Genomic DNA, 19444 nt, shown 5'->3' on the forward strand with positions numbered 1-19444 from the left:
TTGAAGCTTTCATGATGTCATTTTTCTGTTCAGTATGTTGTGATGGTCAATGTTAGTTTGATTCCCTGCTTCTTCATATTCGACTTTAGAAGGTTTCCAATGATTCTATTTGTTTTTATAATGGTTATCCTAGTTATTTTTGGCAGTTGATTCATTTTTTCATACTCATCATCGATGTTCTTAGTATTTGGTAAGCTATCTTCAGGTTTTTGGATGGAAAATATAGATGAGTTAGGCTTCTTTTTCTTTTGGTTTGTTTTGTTATTATGTTTTTTTTCTCTTCTCCTAGGAAACGCGGATCAGTTATTCGTGTATCTGGAAAGAGATTTCCTCAAATAAGCCATCCGTTTAAAGCTTCTATAAATTCTATTAGTTATACAAGCTGTAAGTATGTTATATGAAGTGGGAAGGCACGAGATAGGTCTGTCTAATTGATAACATCCGTCTAGGAACTCTTAGGAAGCGAATGAGTAGAACCCAGTGCTAGAAACGTTGGGGTATCTTCTGGGTTCTGTAGGAGGTGAGAAAATTGCTTCGCTTATTTCTTGGTTACGCACGGGATTTATTTTCTGGTCTGTTTTTTCCACTATTTCGTTTGTTTTCTTTGTCGAAGTTCTGACTCAACTTACAACTGCTAAATTGAAGATAAAATCGTTGGGTCAGGTAATACTAGGTAATGTATTCTGGTAAATGCAATACGGTTAGGATATGTAAGAACTATTGATAAGAAGACTAAGAACAATTGACATAGTGAGAGATACAGTAGGAAAAATGCTGTTGAATAAAGAGGCGTGAAAAGATGTATATTGAGTAAGAGATACTTCCAATTGTATCTTATTTTTCAATACTCTTATATCCATAATGTACCTATAAGTTGATACAACACACTTATTCACGATCTAGACTATACGAGAGCTATTCAATTATTGGTGTTCAGAACTGACCAAAATGTTTATCATCCTCTTTAGTATAAAATTCAACGGCTCTTTAGGTATAATGTCTAGTAATAACACATACATGACCTTTTAGTTTTGTTAAACAAACGCATCCCTGGAGTTGAATAACAAATTTCGTGCTCTGGTAGAATAATCGTCCGAAAGTAATATATAGCTTACGAGAATAGTAGAGAGTGAGGGCGCCATTCTCCCAAAGGAATCTAGTATTAATATTGTCCCACTGGCGCACAAATTAGACCAGCACTTCGAAAAGGAACCTCTAGTTCAAGAAACTTGATTATATATTCAACAAGTTCTTCGTTATTTATTCCAGTACTTGTTATTTATTGAATTTATCGCAGAATTACGTACCTATTTTATGTTGTTAAATTAGTAGAAATTTGACACAATTTTTTTTCGAAATAGGGTTAGGTTAAGTTCCGCAACTTTTCTCTTCAATTTTCTCCCGTAAAGTAATCAGTAATGTCGAATAGTAATTTCCAGCTATTGTTTTACCCTTATCCAAAAAAATCAATCATGATTACTCCATGAAAATCCCAAAAAACTGGAGCAAGAACTTTTCCAGCAGATTTTCGAACTCGAAACTTCTTATGTCTTGGAGAACCAGAGTGTCGCCATTCCATCGATTGTTGCTTTGTTTCTGGATCGTAGAAATGTTCCCAAGTCTCATCCATAGAAACAATTCGGTTTCTACAGATCTAACGCGATGCTTCTACGCTTGCACGCTTTTAGTCAACATTCAAACATTTGGGGATCCATGTTACAGCAATTTTTCTCATGTTCAAACTGACATGAACTAGATGACGAACGCGTTCGTAGAAAATATTCATGTATAATCTCTGAGTACACAACCTAATTTCCCCTAATTTAGTTAATCAATATCTGCACAGTTCCGACCCCTACCATAGCGTGTTTTAGGGAGGATCAAATTATGTGCAATTCTGTACATGAGCAACGTTTTGTTGTCAGATTCTTCCTTAGAAGAGCGCAGCCTCTCTATATCATCAAGATATAATATATAATGCATAGGAGGATGGTCCCAGAAGTACCTGGTCTGACCTAGAGACATCTTGTTGTTTAGGATCCATCAATAGTGAAAGTTTCCAATTAATTTGGAAACATGTAAAAAATTAGTCATCGTTAAGCTGAACCAGCTTCTTCGTTGAGTGAAATATTGTGTAGCCGAGTTTTAACGAGGCCTTACAACATCGCAACGGTCGACCAAATGAGATGACGACTCAAGAAATATTGAAGAAAATTTACAAAGCGGTACCGGATGATTGTCGACTGGAAATGCGTGAGCTAGTGTACACAGTAGGCATTTCAAGAAGTCCGGTACATCGTATATCAAATAAAAATTTGGACATTAAAAAGGTGTGTGCGAGATGGGTGCCGCGTTTGCTCATAATAGAATAAAAACAGCTTCGTGAAGATGTTTCCATCGAGTGTTTGGCAACATTATACAGAAATGGAGCCGAATTTCATGACCAGTGATGAAACGTAATTTATAAGATAATCTTCACTTTGTTTTCTATAAGTTGCAAAATGAAAATAGAAGAGGTCGTCAATGTGATTCGTTGTTCTTTTTTTATCTCTGAAATATTCTAGCATATTCTCCTTTTCAGCCACTATCTGATATCCAACATCATACCAGTTCTAAATTCTTGTTGTAATCAGTTATTTTGAATGAGTACACTGCAATATCCCTCCCATTATCATTAAAATTTCAATTTCCTAGTTTCACTCATTATTCTGTACCTTCGTGGATAGTTTCAAGTTTCCCACCTATTACTCCGAAATTTAGTGCTGGCTCCCGTAGTTTTCAACTGTCTCATCATTTATTGATAAACATGTCGTGGATAACGTCTAGAAGGACGGCGAAACAGGGAAACACCAATAACTTTTAATAGTTTAGTATCTACATGGAAATGGGTTTGTTGACAAAATCGAAACCGTCATAAAACTTTATGCTTAATCTAAAAAAAAACAGGTTCTTAACATATTTTTTGTTGATGATGGGATTGATGTATTATTTCCTATCAAATGATAAAACTAAATTTGAATGATCCGTCATAGAGAGAGAGAGAGAGAGAGAGAGAGAAATGGTTTATTTTCAAAAAATTGTTACAATTTGTATACAAAAGCTTGTAAAATCTGAATTGAATATTATTATTATTAGTCGTTTATAGAGTGGAAGGCAGCTCAAATTATCGCGGAATACAGGAAAAAATGATATCGATTTGATTTCAATTGGCAAGTGATTGTGCATCCTTTTTGCATTGTGAAATATTGAGCTCTTAACTAATTATAAACGTGGAGTATGTAGGTAAAGGGTATTAGGCATATCTTCGTAAATCTGCTTACCTCTTAACCCTTTTAAATACAGGTAGTACTTGATGATGACTCGATACTCCAATTTTTCGATTTTCACAATTTCGGTGAAAAATATCCGTCAACGTAATTTGCAATTTCCAATTGTAAATATAAAATAGAGTTTCGTGAAAAACGTGTTGGAATTGTTAAGGGGTTCAAAGAGGAAATTATATCCTGCTATATATTCGACGCACCTCTTATGTTTACTATATATATCACAGCAAAGATTTAAGTAATTGTATGAACGTAATTAAACTGTTCTTTCATGTTGTTGCAACTAAACATGCTGCAATTTGGCAGGTTGACTACATTTAAGTGCCATTCGTTGGATTTTGTATTACGGACAGTGTTGTGGAAATGGACTGAATGCGTAATCAAGGCTCATTTGAATATTATTCAGCTCTCGATTCAATTTGACTAATACCATATTGATTTTGGCATTTTCTCACGTTTGTTCAATTCCTTCCTCTTTCAGACTTTTTGATGAATCGATAACGCCTAGATTATTAACTTATTTCATGACTTATTTGGTGCAGATGAAAATGATTGTTCCCAATAAACTTTACTTTTCTTCAAAAAAATTCTTCATTTCAACGTACGAAGACTACATTAAGTTGAGAATTCCAGCCGCAAACTAATATACCGGGGCAATCGAATGTTTACAGTGACAAATATTTCAATTTGTTCTCCGGATTATAGTACAGTTTGCATTCTTTTTTGCATTTTGATATTTTATTATCATTATGCGAAAGACTTCTGCACCACTGAGCTGGTATTATTTACCTATCCCGGATACAAAGTATCAAAAATATAAGTTTGGCGGGTCTTATGGTGTGTCCACACGATACAAACTTCCATAAAATTCTATAGAATTTTGTCTGTGCAAAATAGACACTACAGACAAATGTCCGTGCGATGGAAAAGTCGGAATATGCATATAAGTTTGCGTAGGTAAGAAATTTAAGAATGAAACTTTGGAAAAATGAAAATCGGAAGTAATAAAAAGTCTGTAGAGACATTCTATCCAAATTTTTGGGTAAAATTCCCAAACTTCCACAGCTTAGTTCTATTTGTTCTCATTTCAGATATTTCGAATGTCGAAAATTATACAGAGAAAACCTGTATGGTGAATTAATTTTTTTAATAAGATATTTTTTATATATTCAGCCGTCTTTTAGCTTAGAGCTTCTCCGATGCTGAGAATGTAGGCTATTAATAATATTTTTTAAACTCCTTTCAATGATTTCTATAGTTAAAAATGGGATTTGTTACTGACATTCATTTTTTCCGCCTGAAAACGAACTCACCACCTGTAAATCCATTTCCTTTCTATTCTAACATCGTGGAAAAAAAGAGGGGTTGAACGTGATAAGAATAGTTCACGAAATCCAAAGTTTGGAAACGTTGACTGAATTCATTAGAAGAACTAGCTGGCTCATCTGAAATATAAAATAGATTGGAATTTATTCGTTCTAAACAAAAAACATTATACGCAATAGAAATGTGGAACAAAAAGTAAAAGGAAACTAAAAAACTATCATATCTAATGGAATTTATCCTATCACTGGAAAAATATTGTTTCAGATAACAATTTTCCACATCTATTGAATACATTTTCTTAATTAGAAATAATTTATCAATAGAACTGAGTACTTTCCATTCTTAAAAACTTGCAGTACACTTTCTAGTTTCTTTTTTATCCGAAAAGGAGGGAAATGCGCATCTCCACCATGAATAACAACCATCGGATAGTGAATTATCTAGTTCAGAAGAAGATCCCGAAAGCTCGAAGAAGAAAATTAGATTTTCCGTTTCACCGAAAGTTGCAGTTCAAACAGTGAGTGTTCGAAGTACTTCAGCGAAGCGTGTAGTTTTTCCAGAAGTATCCAATTCCGTTTCCAAGTTTCAATCACTCCCACCGCCAACTGATAATGTAGATGATATTATAGAAGAAGTACATTGATATGTACTAACGAATTATTTGATTTCTTTGTGGAACAAACTGATTTATATGCCGAACAATAGAAGCTTCAATCGGCAAAATTGAGAGCTCGTATTCATTATTGGAAGGGAACCAGTCGTGAAGAAATGGAAAAATTTCCTGGGTGTATTAAGCTTATGGGTTTGATTCAAATGGCTTCCATAACCTCTGATACTAATTTTCTAAGAACTATCATGCCAAGAAATCGGTGTTATTGAAGACATGGCGTTTTACAAATAACCAAAATGTTCCAGAAGGTGACAGATTGTACAAAATAACTTCACTCCAATTGTTCCAGGCAAATTTATATGTATAGAAACCTATAGTGCCTTTCAAATACAGGTTAAAATTCAAGCAAAATATTTCCAACAAGCGCCATAAATTTGGAATAACACTTTTCCAGCCATGTTTGGAAAATGGTTACCTTTATGATCCTTCCATTTATCGCGGACAAAAAAGAAATCCAAATCAAGAACAAACTGTGCCTTCTAACGTCGTCTTGAAGTCAACTGTTAACTAAATCAAGGTAGAACAATTGTTGATAACTACTATATATCAGTAGAGACATTACTCCAAAAAAAACTACTTATTGGGTACTGTAAGGAGCAACAGAAAGAACAATTCAAAAATTGTTACCCAGAAAAATCTAAAACGAGGAGAACACATTGCTAAAGAGAATAATAACGGAATTTTTGATGCTAAATACAAAATTTGTTCCCGAAATGGTTACCATAAAGAAAAGATCAGGAGAAACAACAAAACCAAAAAGTGTTATTGAGTACAATAAACATAAGGCTTATATTGATTTGTCCGACCAAATGAAATCCTACAAATCATCTCGGCGCCGCGGTGGTATTCAGTGGTATCGAAAATAGCTATAGAGTTGGTTGTTGGATCGATATTATTTAATGCCTACGTCTTACATTAGCAAGTTACTGAAAATAAAATGTCCATTACCAAATTCCGAGAAGTAATCATGTGAAAAAATCCCACAGTATGAAGAAGAACAAGTGCCTTGCCACATCCTGGACGACTTTGAGAAGAAGAGATCATGTAGCGGATGTTATACTAAAATTTCATTAGAATCTGGTAGTCAATTTGCAAAAAACAGAACACCAAAGACTAAATTTCGCTGTTATATATGCCAAAAATTTTGTGTTCCAAATGTTTTTTCGATTTTCACGTTGCATATTCTAAATAAATGTTCTTTTGGATATTAACAAAGCTTATATTTGAAATGTTTCTTTGATTTTGATGTTGCATTCATTCTAAATAAGTGTGCTTCCAAACATTGATTATGGATCTATCATTTTTCTATTTAAAAATATGTGACAACATCTGATTCCAAAACTAAGTATATTGCCTAAAATATACTCAATAACATCCCATATCATTTGCATTGAAATGTCGCATCAATGTTATCCGACGCGGCCAGAAATATTTTTTGATATGTCGGATAACATCGATCCCCCATGGCCGTATTGAATTCCATTTTTTTGGTCGCAAAATGGGGGATAAGGTTGATCACCCATGACAGTTTACGTGTTAAATTTAATAACGTTTGTTACTTTTACATTACCATTAAAAAATCGTTGTTACAATCTGAATTACTTAGGTTTCCAATAATGTGGTTTCCCAAAACAAACTCTGCAATAAGTCGTCACATTTCTTACATCGGATTTTCCAATAATATTTTTCACTGTATCCTACACCATCTCTTCTCACCTTTCGACCTAGACCTAATTTTTTCACCGGGCAATGGGTTTTTTTGGTTCGGGCGTCTCTTGATAAGCAACATTTTTCTTCAGTAACTTCTTTGCTACACCAATTTAAAAATCACTAATCACTATATTTTCTTTTTTGTTATATTTACCATTGCCGTACCAAATAACAGCTCAATAGTAATTTTCCTATAATATAGATGTATATAAAGCATCAACACCTCAAGCTCTGGGCCCTGTGGAAAGTTTTAGCGATAAAATTTACTTCGAGCCCAGAGCAGGCCTACGAAACGATGCTTGATTTTTATCTCATATTTTATGCAGAGGTATGATTATAGCCGTCTTAAGGCAATTGGGAAAAGTGCCATTTTGAAATAAAACGTTAATTAAAGTGGTAAAGTGATTTAGTGTGCAATCAGGCAGACTCGAAAACATTTTTAATGTGAGTTCATCAGTTCCAGATGCCGTATTTATTTTTGATATCATTAATTGTCCTGCGAAGCTATGCTAAAATTACAGACATAAAGAAGAAACTATGTAAATTAGCATAAGCATCAGGGAGATATGAAGGGAAAAGGATTGGATGAAAAGATACCTCATAATTTTCAGGAATAATATTGGACTCTACCGAAAATGTTGTTAACACTGCTTAATGATCGGAGAAGTGAGATGAAGATCGCAGGTTCTTTACAGATATCTGTATACCTTTAGTGGACCAGATTTTGGAAGAAGATAAAACAAAAGACTGAAATCATTTTAGTATATTTGTAATTAAATACTCTGTATCTCGGTAGCGAACAATGTTTTATTCAGGTTTCCTAGGTTAAATCGTATTTTATGCAAATGAACAGTCCTCAATAAAACACACTGCATGAGGAGTAGGAGCAAGGATAAATACAATTTCCAAGGATTTTTTTAATGATCATCCACTGCATAATACTTGTTCGTATAGGATTGAAAATAGAAGGACTATCAAATTCTCTGATTTAACTTCCTTTCTCGTATAAACTTATTATGTATATGTAACGCTCAAAAGCGAAAACTCGCGTTTTAACGAAATTTCCTGAACAATTTATTCGAACAAAGTAATCGTAGAAGCATCAGGTTTTGTTCTATTTTCAATATAAATTCACTGTAGAAAAAAGATAAACATATTTTCCTTCGAAAAGCACTGACAATCCTTCACAAAACACGATTTGCTAACGGAAATTGATTCTTTGTCATCCGTATACAATTGACTTCATCATCTCTCGGGTACTTGATCTAATTACTTGGAATTAATTTCCAACGGTACATTCCCAAAATTGTGTTTACGATATTTGATTGCTCATTTCATCAGTTTGGAATGATTTCAACGAAAATAATGCTATGCATCTCTTTCTTATAGTCGGGATTAAATTTTAAGTAATTATATTCGGTTGATTGAAAACTGATGATGCTATCGAAATATAAACTAATTTCAAATACAGGTATAAGGAGAGGCAAATCCACGAATCGTGAGATTATTATTCAGAATAATTTCACAGTTGGTCCGTCTTATTTACTTGTTCCCGTTCTTATATCTTTATATTTCCACTGCTGGCCGTGGTTCCTCTTCTTCACTTGTTTTTGTTCCTTGAGTTTTCGATGATCACTGTAGTGTTTCCTTAACCGTGGCTGATGTTGAGGTCAAAGTCAGAGTTCGTAAACAAATTTTTGAATTCCATACTTTTTCAATCCGGCACTTGATCTCTACGTTTGATCACCAGTCTTCGCATAACCAAGTTCCCAGATTGTTGAACCTTGTTGCCCATTCAATTTCTTCATTATTGTACGATAGTTTCACATTCTGGAACTCATCTAGTTAGGAATTACACTAAAACCATGGGAATATTTCCAATAGGTTCCACATTCCGCTAATAGTATAATAATTTCACAAATTACTTGCACAATACTCCCTGTACTATAAAATACGACTCCTTTGTACTGATTAAATCAGTTTATTCATATATTACTCTCATTAGACTCTCTAAGAAACCCTCTCTGTTTGAACGAATTTACAACAAAAGATTAGCTTACAGTAATCATTGTTTTCTCTAAAAGCATCTTTTGTGTCACATTCTCTTCAAAATGAGGGGGATCAAACCAATTCATAAATACGCAAGATTAGCATCAATTAGGGAGACTGAGCTCGAGGCATCCTTTACCCAATTGACCATTACCCGCCTCAAATGGTACAAAACGACTCACAATGGATATTCAGTCAGCAGGCGGATAAAGAAATCTCTGCCAGATTTGTAGATGGGAACACAGATCCGTATTGTTGAAGGATTTATTTTTAATGAATGAGATTCTATTAGAGCTTAGAAATTTATACAAGCATCAATACTATCCAAAACCAGCGTTAATCTTAATTAATTACTTTCCATACGATGAAAACATAAGTATTCGAAAGCTCAGAAAATATATTAAAGTTAGTCCACTTTGGTGTTCCATTGCCACTTTCCATATAAGTCTTCGCCAGCTATATTATGAGCGGTTTCTTATTGGGAACGTGGCAATGAAACACTAAAGTGAACTAACTTTAATATATTTTCATATATATATATATATATATATATATATATATATATATATATATATATAGGGGTTGTTAAACTGATCTGATGAGACAAAATAACGTCGAAACTAATCAGTTTCTTCGCAATTGTGAGCCACTGGATGGTTGTAAGCATCCTGTATTATTAAAAAGGACTCTAATCAATACCGCTCCAAAAACTTTCTATTTTTTATTAAGTAGTTATTATATTATTGACAAAAATCTTATCCATACGATACACAATGTCTTTCTTACAGATTTTCCATTCCTCAAATTATTTTTTATGATATTAAGAAGGAAGCAATAAACTAAAACCGCTCAATACTCTACTGTTAACCATCAAAATTCGGTTTGTACACTTTTTCCTTGAAAGTTTACAATATATTGTCAAAGCTTCCTCAGTTCACTGTACGTCAGTAACATTTCCCATCTTTGAAAAACTTGTTTTTGCTTTGAGTGAACTCTCGTTTTCTGTTTGTTCAGTATTCGTTGCAACGTATTCAAACACATCATGCTTGACTTTGAGACTCACTCTATTGCGTCAAATAGAAGCGAACTAAAATGGATATAAAGTTGGAAACATTGCTTTGATGTTCATGTATAGGGTGTTCCAACAAGAATTACAAATATTTTGACATTAGCCTCGTACCTTACACACCCAATAGTTATTAGACACATCCTGTAAGGACAAATACTTTTTGTACTTTCTTAGAATCTACGTTACCGCCGTAATAATCATTTTAGCAAGTTCTTTCAATTCTTCATCACATATCACTTGAAAGTCTAATGAGAATTTTTCTATAGCAAACCTGAATCAGGACAAATAGAGGCAGAAAGTATCAAATTGAGCAATTCTTTCCGCAGAGCTCTATAATCTCATATATTTATCTATGAAATAAGCTCAAGTACCTGGGAGTAATCGAGGATCAATAACTGTTAAAGTTAAAGAACCACGTTGCCTACGTGGTGGACAAGAATAGAAAAGCTACAACTTCGAAATTAAGGCATTCAGGTATAGAGAATATCGCATGAAAAATAATCAGTATTTCTCAAGGATTTCGAAAAGCGAAAAGTATACAATATAATGCAAGCCGTTTCTGAGATAATTGAGACGTTCCATACGAAAAACTCACTTTGTAGGTATGTTGGATAAGACAACAAACGTATTATTCCCAAAATGACAGATTTCCAAATGTATTGCCGATAATATTTAACAACATTTCTAGAATTTTATCCCTAAAATCATTTTGATAATCTCTCAAAAACTTGTCACAAGTATATCAAGTATTTTCCATAAAAAAAGCATTTGAACAATTCAAAAACCTTTTCACAACTCCTTTCCAGTTGCATGCATCTGATAATTGAGGCTTGGAAGTTTCATCAGTCCAATGAAGTAGAAATCTGAGTATCAAAAATCTCATGAGAAGAGCTAACGTAGTTATTCATGTGGCCATCTACTTTGACTGTTTTAAAAAAGGAGTCGTTATATTCAGCGCTTCATTGAACATTGTTAAAAAGTGAATTTCTCAGTCAACTGATCCTTTCCTTTTTCTGACCAATTGAGAGTATTACAATGAATTGGATTGAAGTAAAACGAACTTTCTCATGCTTCATTAGACTATTTTCTCATCTCTATATACGAATATTTCTTTGAAGTATTTCGAATTATCATTTGATTTTTATTTCGAAAAATTGGCATTCGTTTCTACGATATCTACAAATTATTAAAAGTATTGTACAAAAATTTGATTCATTATCTTGTTCGTATTAAGTGCTCGGATTCATATTACTTGAAATATGACACATATATACAAGAATTTTTGGCAACTTATGCTCGGTATATATTAGAGTTTGTACACTTTGGTGTTCAATTTTGCCACAACCCACCCTCGAAATGATGGCTTGCCTTTCCTCAAAGGAGAAAACAAGTAGTTCCCAGGCTTATACCTCAAAGAATATTGAATTACATCTCTTCCGACGCACTAATTTTTTTTAAAATTATTAGGAAAGAAATTAACAAAAATTTTATCGAATTTATATCGCATTTTCCAACTATTGCTAACCATTTTGATTATGAGTCTTTTGATAATGCTTCTAAGATAAACGTCAAGATACAATAAAATCCAAATAAATCCAAAACTGTCTTCTTCCAAAGTTTTGAGGTCTCAATCAAAATATGACATATACAATTTGCGTAATTACATTGATCAACATCGTAAATATCAAAATAAAATTTTATAGATTAGGTAAGGTTAGTTGATTACTGATGGTGTTGTTTTTTCAAAATATATGCATACATGTTCCCCGGCATCACATGTTTTCTGTGAAAGTCATTTTATGAATTTTTTTTTTTTTTTTCAATCGACGCCACCTAACATTACCTAGCTTCAAGTGAGGAAACGCTTGTTTTAAGATTTTAATATAAAAATCGAGATAACTTCTAATAAAGATCAATTCAAGCATAAAATCATCCAACGTTCAATTATTTATAAATTATAACTTGGAATTTTCTTGGGCTAAGATAATACGTGATTTGAATTTTAGGTCGCTCCTCTGATTAAAATGGAAAAAGGAAGAAATAACAAAAAAAAATCTTTGAAATTTATTCTGAATGAAGCGTGGAGAGTATTTCCTTTCTCTAACTAATGAAGTCATTAGCCGCACCTCGGTTTTTCATTTAACTAGGATCCTAGAGGGCTTTAGCACAGACCTCATCGTATCAATTATTCCTTTTTCGAACGGACTTCGTCGTTCCTGAAGAGCAGTTACTGGATGAATATTGGCAATTTGACTCAATCTTTTGCTCTCAAAATGATAGTGAATATATTTTATATATGTAAATCCGAAGTAAAAGTTATTAATTCATGATAATTCATCGATAATCATACATTCTCCAACTTTATTTTCAATGGATTAATATCCGAGCACTTGAAAAGTTTTTCATCAGCTTCCTAATAGCACAGTGTCGCATTTTTCTGATTGAATATGGTTTAGCAAGAATTTAAAAGTTGTGATTATGTAGAGTAAAAGTTCATTAACCTTTAGAATACCCCGCCATTGAAAAAATAGGCAAAAAGCAGATCGAATCCCATTGAAACTAACACATTAATACTCTGAAAGTTAGCTGCAGATTCAGATGGACGTAACTCTGATAGGAGACACAATAAACCTTTAGACTGTAGAGTGATTCAACCCCTAATAAACATTTACTTCGTATTGGGTTAATCTGTGATACAATTATTCATTTGCTCCCAAATCTCCCAAATTTTCGATCAAAAATTTATCGCGCAGAATGTTAATGCCAAATGGACATCCTTTATAATATATGTAAACCTGTTATTCACCTAGCGAATTAGTCTTGATTAATTTTGAAACGTTCCTCCATTACTTTCTGTTTCAAATTGCTCTATCCGAACATCGGTTCGCCGGAAGAATTCTGGCATGCATATATATTTCCGTACCAGTAGCTGATAACCACCCCATATTTCTTCGATGATAAATTAACTTCTAGAAAGCAAAATATCCGTAGGGATTTAATAATTCCAAATTTAAGCTTGTTTTATGGCCCGTCAGAGGTTTAGTTGTTACCAACAAATCACAGTTTTCATCGCAAACAGACCATGCTTTTCCTAGCCAATATTTTACGTGGTTTCGCTTCATGGCCCTGGGAAATCAAAAGCACAGAAAATTCATTTTTTGTTACTTGTCTATATATAGAGGGTAGAGCTTAAATCTAAAATTATTATTTTCCAAATAGTACACTTATACAAATTTAGAAATAGGTTGATTTTTGATAGTAGATACTAGGGATTAGTATCGATGGTTCGATGTTATCAAAACATCGATGGTTTCACGAAAGCATCGATGATTTTCTTCCGATGTTTTGCAGTTAGGGTAGAGACGGTGTTATCAGCCGGAAAAGTGATGACAGCTATTTTTTTGGATGGTCATGGTGTCAAGGTTCTCATCAAAATTCTTCAAAAAGATGGTATAATAACAGGAGATTATTACACATCATTGCTTTTGCGAAAAAACATTTGCATTCGAAGAAAACAACAACAACAAAGAAAATCATGAAATGGACCAGATATGACGCAAACAGAGCTGCAGCAAACCCACTTGATCTCCTCATAAAAATCAAGTTGGTGTTGTGGAAGATGTCATTCATTAATGAATAAGTCCTGGAAAAGCAATGAAGTCTGATCATGATCGTAGGTAGCGTCCTAGAGGAGCTTCCAAAAGAAGGCATTACAATAATAAATATGATATTCAAAGTCACGTTAAGCTTGGATAATTTCCCACCCGAGTGGAAAGTAACTTAGGTAATTATCATCCAAAAATTTGAAAAAGACCTGATATATTCAATATAAAGCTTTCAGGAAACTCTTCTTTTGGATTCTAAACTGTGTTCAGTCAATTTTTGATTCTTTCGGTACGGTCATGGATATATCGGCAGCAACCAGAATAAGTAAGACCAGTACAGTCGGATTATTGTATTATCCAGAATCCACCGACTGTACCGTCTCTGATTCAGGTCTCTCCGATGTTAACAGAATTTTCAGTAAAATTACTGTATCAGGGCCCACTACAACAAACCCTCTTCCTATGAAAATTTCCCCTATCCTACCAAGTTCTACCCAACGAATCTTTCTCTCTCTACCGTATAAGTGTAGTCAGCAGAAATTTATTCATTCTCCTCATAATTCCAGTGATTTTTAATGGGAAAGATGGGATTTAATAACAATACTCATTAAACTTCTGAAATTAGAAAGTTATTTCAGAAGGTGCTATGAGAAAAGTTTCATTCACGAATGTAATCGAAAGTTGATTGCCCTTCTTTGAAAAAGAAAACGATAAAAGTCTGATATTAGACGGCAAGAGATAATTTTGTTTTAGAAAAAATATTTCGCTATGATAAAAATTCGAACGTTATACAGTTTGGCAAATACAGGAGTGAATGTGCGCTGGGTGAATTAGACCCACGGAATGCTCTACAATATTGCCCATAGTTAGAGAGACAAGTCTTGCATAAGTTCGGCGCAAAATGCAAAAAAATAAAATTTGTATCGATTTTTTGGTGTTTTTATTGTTTAAAAAAATAACGCATAGACAAATAATGTTGAATTTTATTTACATAACTTTTATTTAACCCCTAGCACACGATGACGTTGTTTTTTTTTATTTTGTCACGAAAAGCCTTTTTTTTCGTAAGTGCCTTGGCCTGTATGTATTATACATATACGCAAATATATAGTCACATGTTACTTGAGAATGTACGTGTATAAATTATACACATAAACGTGGAGAAAGTTTTGGAGCTCGCTACGGCCTCTCCATGAATTCACCAGCCGCTTCTCAACTGATAAATTTTAAATATTCCTTAACTTATGAAGAAGATTGTTGACTTATGATAGTATGAATCCATCTCATATATATATTCAGTATTTAGTATTAATTTTCGAATTGAATAATGTTTGTATATAAGATTGTTATGGTAACGAAAAATTATAACAATAATTTCAAGATTATTTGAGATAACTATCATATCATATCATAAAAAATAATATTCGTCGTGCTTCTACTTACTTTCAATGAAGAGGGTAGGAGAAACTCTATTCGACATTTTATTACAAATTGTCCAAGAAAATTGCTATTTTTAAAATTGGTGTCTGAACTGATTCACCAAAAACATTCGTTCACCATTTTATTGGATATACTAACATAATTGGTTGTTAGCAAAGATCATCAAAATTGTACTAGAACACATTCTTGAGGAACACCGTCGTATTGAGAACTGTTTATTAACAGGATCCTTAATTGCTTAAATTGCCAGAATGAATAATCCCAATCTCTATACCAATTATAGTATTAAACTCATATTTTGTTGTAGGGCCAGTGATATGGAGCTGGTTTTGTACTAGAAATATGGAATTGAAGGTAAGTTTTCAAAAATCGCTATTTTTTTCTTCCCCTTCATCCATACAAATGCGCTCAAAGCACAACAAAACTTTTCAAGCAGCTCAATCTTCAATACTGAATACACTGATCATATTACCACATTATCACTCACAATTACAATGTCTAACGTTTGTTTCGATTACTAAGCTATCGTTGCCAGATACAGCAAGGTCATTAAAACAATGCGATTCAATTTGCAATGAAAAATTTTCATATGGTACTGGAAATTAGGCTTCCATATATTCTTGCAAAATAGGAAATTACATGTTTATATTCAAGATATTAACACATACAGGGTTTGAAATTAGCCACGTGGGGCACTGGTTCATATAAAAATTGAGAGTTTCTCCTAATATGGTTTCTACAACAAAATATACACTTTTTCCAGATGTTGACAATATATTTTTCTGATACATCATGGATTCTCATTCACCAAATACCGACAATTTTTTCGATTCGCCACAATATTCAACATAGCCCTAGATGCACCAAAAAAAATGTTCTTATTTTAGTTGATCCATATATATTTACGAAACCATTGTCTTCTATGAAAATAATCCTCAACCAATGTTATTTGTGTCATTTAATCCTAGATTATTCGTGAAATTTACGATGGTAAATAGTTGTCGTAATATTTCGATTGTATCCGGATACCGCAATGGGAAGGGACTCCTGAGTACTTGCCTATTCAGTTGGTAGCTAGACTCCAGTTTTGGAAACATCGCCTTATTGTTAATTTAATCACTGATTTTTGTACTATATTTGACAATTTCATCCGGATCAACAACAGTGTCAATTGATTTGAATGTAAATTCATAACCAGGCAGTGACTGTTCATTTCTTGCTTCATGTCCAGCAGATTTAGATTTGAATCATTGATATGAGTTTTATTTTAACTGATATTTCATAAGCGTTTGCTTTTTGAGGATGGATTAACTGGTTATTGAGGCATTTTTTCGTTTGAACGCTTATAAAAATCGACGAAACGAATTTATCAAATTTTGAATATGGGTTTTTATGATCGTCATACACTAGTTACGTAAATAGACGATCGTTGACACAGATTCTTGAAATATATTATCCAATTATGTGAATATCCAAAGCACCTGTCGTAAAATGTTTTAGTTCTCATTTATGCCAAAAAATCTATCGGTCCAACCTTCATACAATCAGGTCAATTTCAAATCCCCGATTAAATCGGGGTTTAAATTCATTGCCGATTATTTATTTTCTCACTCATATTATACAAGTAATATTTTTTTAGAATTCGAATCCAGTAAGAATATTCTTATGATATTTGAAAAATATAGATTCCGTTAGTTATATCGGTTCTTTTATACTGTCAGGAACTTATGATAATCTCCGAATTTATTATTCAATTCCACAATCGAGAGAATGATTTGGTTTTCTCATCTGCTTTATTTCCTTCTGCTTCCCTGTTCTAAACAATAAAATACGTTTGGATTACGTCTATGATCGGTTAGAAAGCTTCGCGTAAAATGGAATGTTTTGCCTTCGTTCCCTTTTCCAATGGTTCACTTTGCCGACTACTAGAATTACAAAGCAGTTCTGGCCGTTTGAGTTCTCTGACGCTTCCCATCGAAAAGCTATATAAACTGTAGCAGATTTATTTTACCACTTCAACCGTTGAGCAAAGAAACTGTATCGTGAAATACTTTTCCATAATCAAAGAGTTCGGTATTAAATGGTTGAATCAGTGGAAAAAAGTAGAGCAAATTAAATGAAATGAAGCATTGATAAGAATATATTCTTATCTGTCACAAGAAAATCCTAATTGTAGGACAAGACATTAAAATTTTTTAATATTTAGTAATGCGTACAATTTTATAGAATGTCTGGGTATCTTGATCTTAGACAAAATTATTTTAATACAAGATCGTCATTAGGGTATTCCAGAACTGACATCTATTGGGTTTTCTTGAACATGTATATTCAGCTAGACAAAAACAAAACTGTCAGGACTAACCTGACCAAAAAATGAAAAGTTAGCGCTGCTATACGTACAACTCACTGAATATGAAAATGAAAAATCTACTATTTTATTCAAACACAAAGCAAATATTCCAAGAAAAATTGAAATCATATATCAAAACTATAAATAGATAAACTACATATGAAATAATTGAAGCGTAATTATCAAATAACACCACCATTGACGTCCTTGAATCTGTAAAATATTGTAGACAATTCCTTGAAATCGGAGTTACAAATTACCGCCTTGTCTAAATTAAATTCCTCCTGTTTTGCGCAGTTTCCAAAAAACTGAACTAACAAATAATATCTAAACTTCCATTAAAATGTTATACTTTATGCATGACTGTACAGACATTCTATCCAAATGTTTGGGTGAAATTTTTCACTCCGACTTGATCGTCTGTACAGATATCTGTACGAACAAAAGTCTGTATCGTGTGGATCCACCATTATAAATGCAAATGAATGAAAGAGAAACGTTAATTTCATTACGGACGTGGAATAAAATTATTATTATTATTATCACCTTATAAGTTTAAAGACAATTGCTGTTAGAAATGTTTAATAATAATATTTAGAGTGTTTTATGAAATACGATTGGAGTTCAAGATATTCTAGTTTCGCAGTAAATTTCTTCCCTTGTTTATGTTTCTATTTATTAGATATTATCTTGATTAAGAGAATTTATATAGATCATAAAGCACTATCCAAGGACTGATGAAAAACAGGCCCCTACAACTATCAAGTTTCTCGTTCATCAAACATTTACGCCTCAACGATTCTTCAATTTCCATATCATATCCTGTTCCTTTGTTTATATCCGTCTGGGGTAGCGGATTATGAAAATTAGTTATTTATTTAACGATATTTATCAATACAAAAAATTAATTCATACGAAAATGCTAGGTAAGATGATATACCACATGATCCAATTTGACCCAGACATATGTACCTACGCATTTTTATACAAATTTCACATACACTTATTTTAGAAAGCGTCGGTTGGGATATCCTTCAGAACCTTAAAAGAATTACAATAACCTCTCTTTCGACAAAACTTTGATCTCAGTTCAATATCCTATCTTCATCAAATGTTTCTATTCGAGTCTTCATTTCTGTGTGAAATATCCATTCTACTTTATTAGTGGATCTATCCATCAATAATTCATCCTATATGCTAAACAATTACTCAAGAAATTTGATGTTCGTTTGGAATATCCTTAAATTTTCTTCAAGAAACTTCGCAATACCAAGGAATGTTTCATTTCACAATCATCCTAGTTACAGTACCTGTTCAAAGCTTTTCGAAATCAATGAAATATGAATCAAATTGAAGCCTATTCGCAAAATAAGAAAAATATTCAAAGAAGAACAAACCGAGGTAGAAGGCTAGAACTATCTACGAATTTTGTCTTCTCAATGGATGTCTGAAGATACTAAATTTAGCGGAGAATGCAACGTGCAGATTCTGCTACATACCAGTAAACATCTAACCACATTCTCTTGAAATGCTAGTGCATCATACTGGAACTGTATAAAACAGAAAATTTCACAACTGGAGTAATTCCGTGCCTTCAAATTTCTAAAAGAAGTGAGATTAACTTATCATCTGTGAATACTAAGCGTTTTTGATGCCGCAGCATGAGAAAAGGACAGGAATATTAAATTGCAACCTCACTCTATTATCATGCTCGGTATAAAGATGAAGCATAAATTGATTGGGAAAAAAAAACATTCCAATCGATCAGGTATTTCCCTAATACAGTTCAAGACTTTTTCTATATGAAAGAACTCTTTATCGAGAGTGCCGTTCCCCGTTTCCTGTTTCTCTTATGAAACGAAAATCGTCAAAAATGTTCTTAATAAAATTTATTTCCTTTCC

At 33.0% G+C, this 19444-nt stretch overlaps 1 protein-coding gene across 2 annotated transcripts in view; it reads left to right on the forward strand.

Annotated features, from left to right (window-relative positions):
• LOC130443441 (octopamine receptor beta-2R) overlaps positions 1-19444 on the forward strand; it is a 158330-nt gene that overhangs the window by 116135 nt on the left and 22751 nt on the right. For both annotated transcript variants that reach the window (XM_056778063.1, XM_056778064.1), the window contains one exon: positions 15500-15546. The gene's annotated coding sequence lies outside the window, so the exon portion shown is untranslated. The remainder of the gene's footprint in view (positions 1-15499; positions 15547-19444) is intronic.

This window comes from Diorhabda sublineata, chromosome 4 (genome assembly GCF_026230105.1).
Source record: "Diorhabda sublineata isolate icDioSubl1.1 chromosome 4, icDioSubl1.1, whole genome shotgun sequence".
Lineage (NCBI taxonomy): Eukaryota > Metazoa > Arthropoda > Insecta > Coleoptera > Chrysomelidae > Diorhabda > Diorhabda sublineata.